Source organism: Thalassophryne amazonica, chromosome 3 (genome assembly GCF_902500255.1).
Source record: "Thalassophryne amazonica chromosome 3, fThaAma1.1, whole genome shotgun sequence".
NCBI classification, from domain to species: domain Eukaryota; kingdom Metazoa; phylum Chordata; class Actinopteri; order Batrachoidiformes; family Batrachoididae; genus Thalassophryne; species Thalassophryne amazonica.
Window position 1 is genome coordinate 100148574 of NC_047105.1, and position 6490 is coordinate 100155063.

Below are 6490 nucleotides of genomic sequence, written 5' to 3' on the forward strand. Positions count from 1 at the left end.
CAAAGGACGTCTTGACAGATGCTGCCTTCTTGGGTGAGAAAGTGCTGGTGGACCTCTTCATTAAATATAACACAGCCATCCCATCCAGTGCTGCGGTTGAGCGCCTATTTTCGATAGGCAAGGACATTTTGAGGGCCAAGAGAGCCACTCTCTCAGATACCAATTTTGAGAGGTTGGTTTTCATGAAGGGCAACAAGCATCACTTTGAGGAGATGGAGAAGCAGCAAAATGTGTAATAGATGTGTGATTACTGGAATATCTCCCTAAATGTGAACGCAGGTCTTGAAAAACGTGAATATCATTCATAATATATATTTTTTCAGTTTAAGCAGTTTATGGATTTCAGTTTACGCATCAATTACTGCAAGAAATCTTGATTACAAACACTATCATGCAAAAATTATTTCTTTTTTGTATTTTGTTTGTTTTTTTTGGGGGGGGGGGGGGGGGGGTTGAGTTCACTGCAGTCAGTGAGGTGGGGAGGTGAGCCCAGGGCAGGTCTCACTTCTGGTGACAAGCCCAACCCACTCTGTTGACAGCAGCAGGTGAGGAGTTTGACTGGGACGGTCCACTTGTCAAACGGTAACATAGGTGTCAAACTCAGGGAGGACAGAAACCTCCTTTGGAGATGTTAGAAAGATGGAGAGATGTTCATGGCTCATAAGACAAACATCATAGAAAAACAAACTGCAAATGAAAGGAGACACACCAGAAAAATAATCAATAAATTCAGGTGTGGTGTCACTAAATTCACTGAACACATCAATGGTCTGCTGGTTATACTTTAAGTGAATTTATGACTTATATTGCTTATTACTTATTTTAATGATTTAAAAAAAATCACTAAAATTCAATTTTTGCACATTTTTCCAAACTGAGTGCTGTAGTGAGACCAGTGATGATGTGTGCAGTAAATTTTGTCACTACACCTGAATTTATTGATTATTTTTCTGGTGTCTCCTTTCATTTTTGCACTTTGTAGAAGTCACTGCTCGTTCAGATTAATATTATTTTTTTTCCAGCTCCGAGGACGGCTCATATGGATGAAAGTAAGGTTGGAGCTCATTACTTCCTGAGGTTAGTAAATAGTGTTTATTTTTCTATAACGCTTGACTTATGACAATCTGTGAACAATTTTCTAAATTTAGCGGCATCTTAGGGGAGGTTTCTGTCCTCCCCGAGTTTGACACCTACGTTACCGTTTGACAAGTGGACCGTCCCAGTCAAACTCCTCACCTGCTGCTGTCAACAGAGCGGCTCGGGCTTGTCACCAGAAGTGAGACCCGCCCTGGGCTCGCCTCCCCGCCTCACTGACTGCAGTGAACTCAACCCCCCAAACAAACTAAATACAAAAAATTTTTTTTGCATGATAGGATTTGTAATCAAGATTTCTTGCAGTAATTGATGCGTAAACTGCAATCCTTAAACTGAAAAAATATATATTATGAATGATATTCACATTTTGTGAGACTCACATTCATGTTTAGGGAGATATTTTCAGTATTCATATTTTGCAGTTAAAGGCTTGTGGATAATTCACTATTTGCAGTTGATTAATTTGTTTAATATTTATTTTGGGTTACACAGAACTTAATTGAGGATATATTTGTTTAATAAACAGTATGTTGTACTCCTTAATTTCATTTGTTCATGATGTTATTATGTGCATGTTGATCTTGATCATCATCTGATCTTGGTATGCTGCACCTTTTTGGAAAGCTCCGTGTGTACAACATATTAAAATTTCAGCTTTCTAGGTCTGTTTTTTAGGGTTTTAGAGGGACAAAATTAAGCTAAATTCACTATGTTGGAAGTTGAAATTGCACGTCATCCGGACAGCCGAGGTCTTACATAGCAACTGCTTAGCAACGCCGGCTGGTGTGACAACGATAAGCCAGCAGGGGTCAGTGCACACTTAGGGGGGGAAAAAAAAGAGCTTCCAGTTCACAGGTCAAAGCAGAAGCGCTGTTGCAACACTCGGTGGAGAACAAGCTGAAAGAAGTTACACTGTGGACAAAAACGGTATGTAACTAAGCAGCTCAAAAGTCTATTTTTGTGCATTTGTTTTGTGAACGTAATATGAGCCATAGCTCCACAAACGGTTTAATATAAACTGACTTCTAATACTGTGATTTACTGCTTTTGATGAAGATAATGACAGTGTTTGGGGTTTTATTTATTTTTTTGTGCATCCTTTTGTGCTTGTCACTTAACCTTTACCCAGCAGCAGAGCCTGCAGTGCTGGGATTCAAAAAGTATTAAGCCGTTAGTGTAATCCAATGTGGCCGTGCGGCGTGCGCCCCCTAGTCAACACTACAAGTTATCGGTTATCTGTATCTTCCGATAATCCGTTTATCGGTTTATCTTTATCGAAGATAACTTTTCAGTTATCTGATTATCTGTTATCGAAGTTAACTTTTAGGTTATCTGTGCCCACCACTGGCCATTGTGGGGCGTCCTTAAAGCTGTAGTAACATTCCGTATTCTCTGTGAAGCCCGTAAAATTTTCACTGAAAGCCAGATAAATTTTTCGAATGGTTTCCAGCTGCTTGTCTCTAACAGTTTCTGAAAAAATTCTGATGGAAAAAAAGCCCAAATCATTCCGCCATTTCCTCGCAATGAAACGACGAGAGGGGTGGAGCAGTGCTCACTCAAAGCCTGCCCACAGGCGAATGACGCAACGACAGGCGTGGAAAAACTCATGCATGTGCACGAAGGTTCAAGCTTGGCTGACGTAAAAACATATGAATCAAATCCATATAGTTTTTGAAAAAAATAAAAAGGTACGATACTTTTCTCACAGACCTCGTATCTAGGTCACCATGATGACATAACACCTTTCTGCCATTCAGCACCTGACGTTCAGATTTAGAAGTCCATGGCTTGATTACTGCTTCCTCAGAATCAAGAAACAAATTTAGATCCAGAATTTTGCATTGTGGGTTGGAGAATCACTTTGAGATTGCTGGGAATGTCCTTGCATGGTTGACATCTGACCTAATTAGTCACTCTCACTGCGTCCTGTACAATAATGTCACCTCACACTTGTTCCCATAAAATACCAGGTTCCACAGGGGTCCGTCTTTGGCTCCCTGCTTTTCTCCCTTTATATACCATCCCTTGAGCACATACTTGATGCTATGAGATTAATTTTCAGAATGCTGCCAAAATTTTGATAAGAAGCAGAACGCTTGACATTACACAGATTTTAGCCTCCCTTCATTGGCTTCCTGTCTCTGTGAGATCTGATTTTAAGGTTCTGTTACTAACCTATAAAATTATTTTACAAAATTATTATTATTAAAATTATTTTCACAGACTAATACCTCCTTGCCAAGATGACCTAATCACACCCAACATACCAGCCTGCGCTCTGCATTCTCAGAACGCATGACTACTTTGTGTCCATAAGGTTAAAAAAAATTCAGCAGGCCACAGAGCCTTCTCTTACCGTGCGCCTGTCTTGTGGAATGATCTCCCTGTAGAGATAAAACAGTCAGATTCTATGGAGACATTCAAGTCCAAACTAAAGACGCAAGTCCAAACTAAAGACGCATCTATTCTTCCTCTCGTATGACTAGCATACTCGTGTAGTATGGAACACTGCTTCCTGTCCTGTTAATTAATATTATTAGCAGCAGAACAGGTCGCGGCCTCACTACATCTAAATTCTGGGTCTGTTTGTGAAGCACAGGGCTAGCTGCTGGTGATCACTTTAGTAATTAGTACACTTCCCAGATTTACCTATTCAACCACCTGAAGACCCATGATGGATGGCTTTTTTATTTCAATTACAGAATCTGTTTTTGTTGCTCTTCTGTTTTTCTGTTTGTAAAGTAATTCTTGTAAAATTTGTAAAAACATTGTAACTGTTACAATGACCTAAGCAGTGGGTCATCCCTTTGAGTCTGGTCTGCTTGAGGTTTCTTCCTCAATATCAGGGGAGTTTTTCCTCACCACTGTCACCTGTATGCTTGCTCGGAGGGAGGGGGGTATTGATATGGTTATACCTTACTCACATGAAGCACCTTGAGGCAGTGTTGTTGCGATATGGCACCATATAAATATATTAAATTGAACTGAATTGAAACTAGAGCACTGCGCTCGTAGACCGCAGACCTCTGCCAACACTAGTTTCCAATTCCATAAATTTTGATCTTGGAAAAAATGTTCAAGGTCAAACTCCTATTAGAAGTGGCTTTTCATAAGCTAAAAATAAAATATATAATAATAATATAAAATATAGATCAAACACACTTTTCAATGTTAATGTCAAATATCTGCTAAATCCACAATATGAATTAGATACGGATCAAACTTAGTCTATTCACTGAGAGTGCCAGTTTTCACCTCGTCACAAATGAGAATGATTGAGGCACTTTTGATTGAGATATAATGCAAAATGTACACCAAATGGGCATCTTAATATTAAATTCAAATGCCCACAAAATTCACAATACAGATAAGAGCCAGATCAAACTTTGTCAAATGATTGTGAGTGTCAGTCTGCACCTCACTTTCAAATGTGAGACTGACTGGGCATGTTTGATTCAATGTCAAACTTAAATGGCCACAAAATCTGTAATATGGATCAGATGCAAATCAAACTTTGTCAGTCAGCAAAGGATATCATCCTACATAACACTCTCAAATATGAAAGACATTTGATCTTTTTTGACAGTCATGAAATTCTGAAAATTCATTCAATGTTATTGATAGGGATTTTCCCAGTTTTTCAAGAATTTTCCTGACTTTGACCAATCACATCTTGCCTATCAGGATATGAATCTTCAGTAAAAATGTCATAATGATATATGAAAAATTGTGGGCTCCAGGCTATTCACAAATAAACAAACAAACAAACAGGGGAAAAAAACATAACCTCATTCAACTTTGTTGACGGAGGTAATAAATTGAATTGAATTGGGGGAGGGGGAGCTTGATGATCGACAATGTTCTGTTAACTGTATTCCTGTTTAGTGGCATGGGTCAGTCACTGAGGTGTTGAAAGATGTAGAACATTGTTAGCTGCAAATGTGCAAACAGTTATTTAACTAGAAGGGGCACTCAGTCACCACAAATGACTTGATATTTATGTTTAATAAGAACTATGTCTGTTTTTAACCAATTCCTCAAGATAGCCATTGTAAATAATCCCTAGTATACAAACAGTAAGCCAGCCAAAGGTTTGAGCTTGACCTGTGACCTTAAATTTTAATCACTTTGTCGTTGGCTGACATACAATAATTCCACCAAATTTGGTCTGAGTAATTTTATTCACACACAGACAGGTTTGAAAAAAATGTCCTCAAATGTGTTACCACTGTGGATGTGTGCAATTTCCTGATTTTATTTACACTTTCGGGATGCAGGGGTCTGGGGATCACCCCAGGGTGCTAGATGACCTCCTGTCTGCGGTGCAAATACTTGTGTGGTCACCTCAATAGCTACATTTTGTTTTGATGTTGCTTTGGTTTCCTGTTTCTTCAGCTTTGTAAAAACCTTGTAACTGTTAGAATGGCCTAAGTAGTGGGTCACCCCTCTGATTCTGGTCTGCTTGAGGTTTCTTCCTCAATATCATCAGAGGGAGGTTTTCCTTACTACTGTCACCTGTGTGTTTGCTCTAGGGGTTGGTAAGGTTAGACCTTACTTGTGTGAAGCGTCTTGGGGCAGCTTTGTTGTGATTTGGCGCATATAAATGAAATAAATTGAATTGGGAGACTTTAACCAATCCATAATCTCCTAAACCATCCGAACAGAGAAGGACCCTGCCTGAACAAGAATTTAGTGTTTTCATAAACCATAAACAAATTTATTAGGCTTATGTTTTAATGCCTTCAGAAGGGACTGAATGATTATTGGCCAATTTTGAAAAATCATATGAATTTGAAAACAAAGTTTTGCACTGTAAGATCAAACTATCACATTATTATGTGACTGAATTTTGAAATTTATTTCTTTGTCTTTCATTAAAGACAACAAATCAACAACAACAAAAAAGCATGCCTTTATTTTGAGAAGATTGTCACTTCTTTCTTGTAGAAGTGACAAGAAAGAGTTTGGTATTGTACGCAAAATATTAGTTGTAGAAATCCACTGGTCTGCAACAGATATCTGCCTCTGGAAAGGATTAAAACTCATCTCACTGTTCACCAAAAAACCCTCAGAAGTCTCCAGCCACCTGAACAGAAAAGATAACCAAAAACAAAACAAAAAAACCCAGCAACTGGATGAATTTGTGCACGGTGTTGTCATCGTGCTGCCACACTGTCAGCCCCTGAGGACTGCGGCTCACCTTTATTTTTCCTCACCAGAAGGCTCTAAAGCACGGCATTATGGGACAGCGGAGTGTCTGAGCGTGTCAGCTGAACACCTGCCGAGCGCTCCACCAGGATAGCTTAGGAACCTAATTATCAAGCAATTTGAAAAAGCATTCTGTTATTTCTGCTGCTGCTTTAATTAAGGCGGGGGTGGGGAAGGGGGTTTCCAG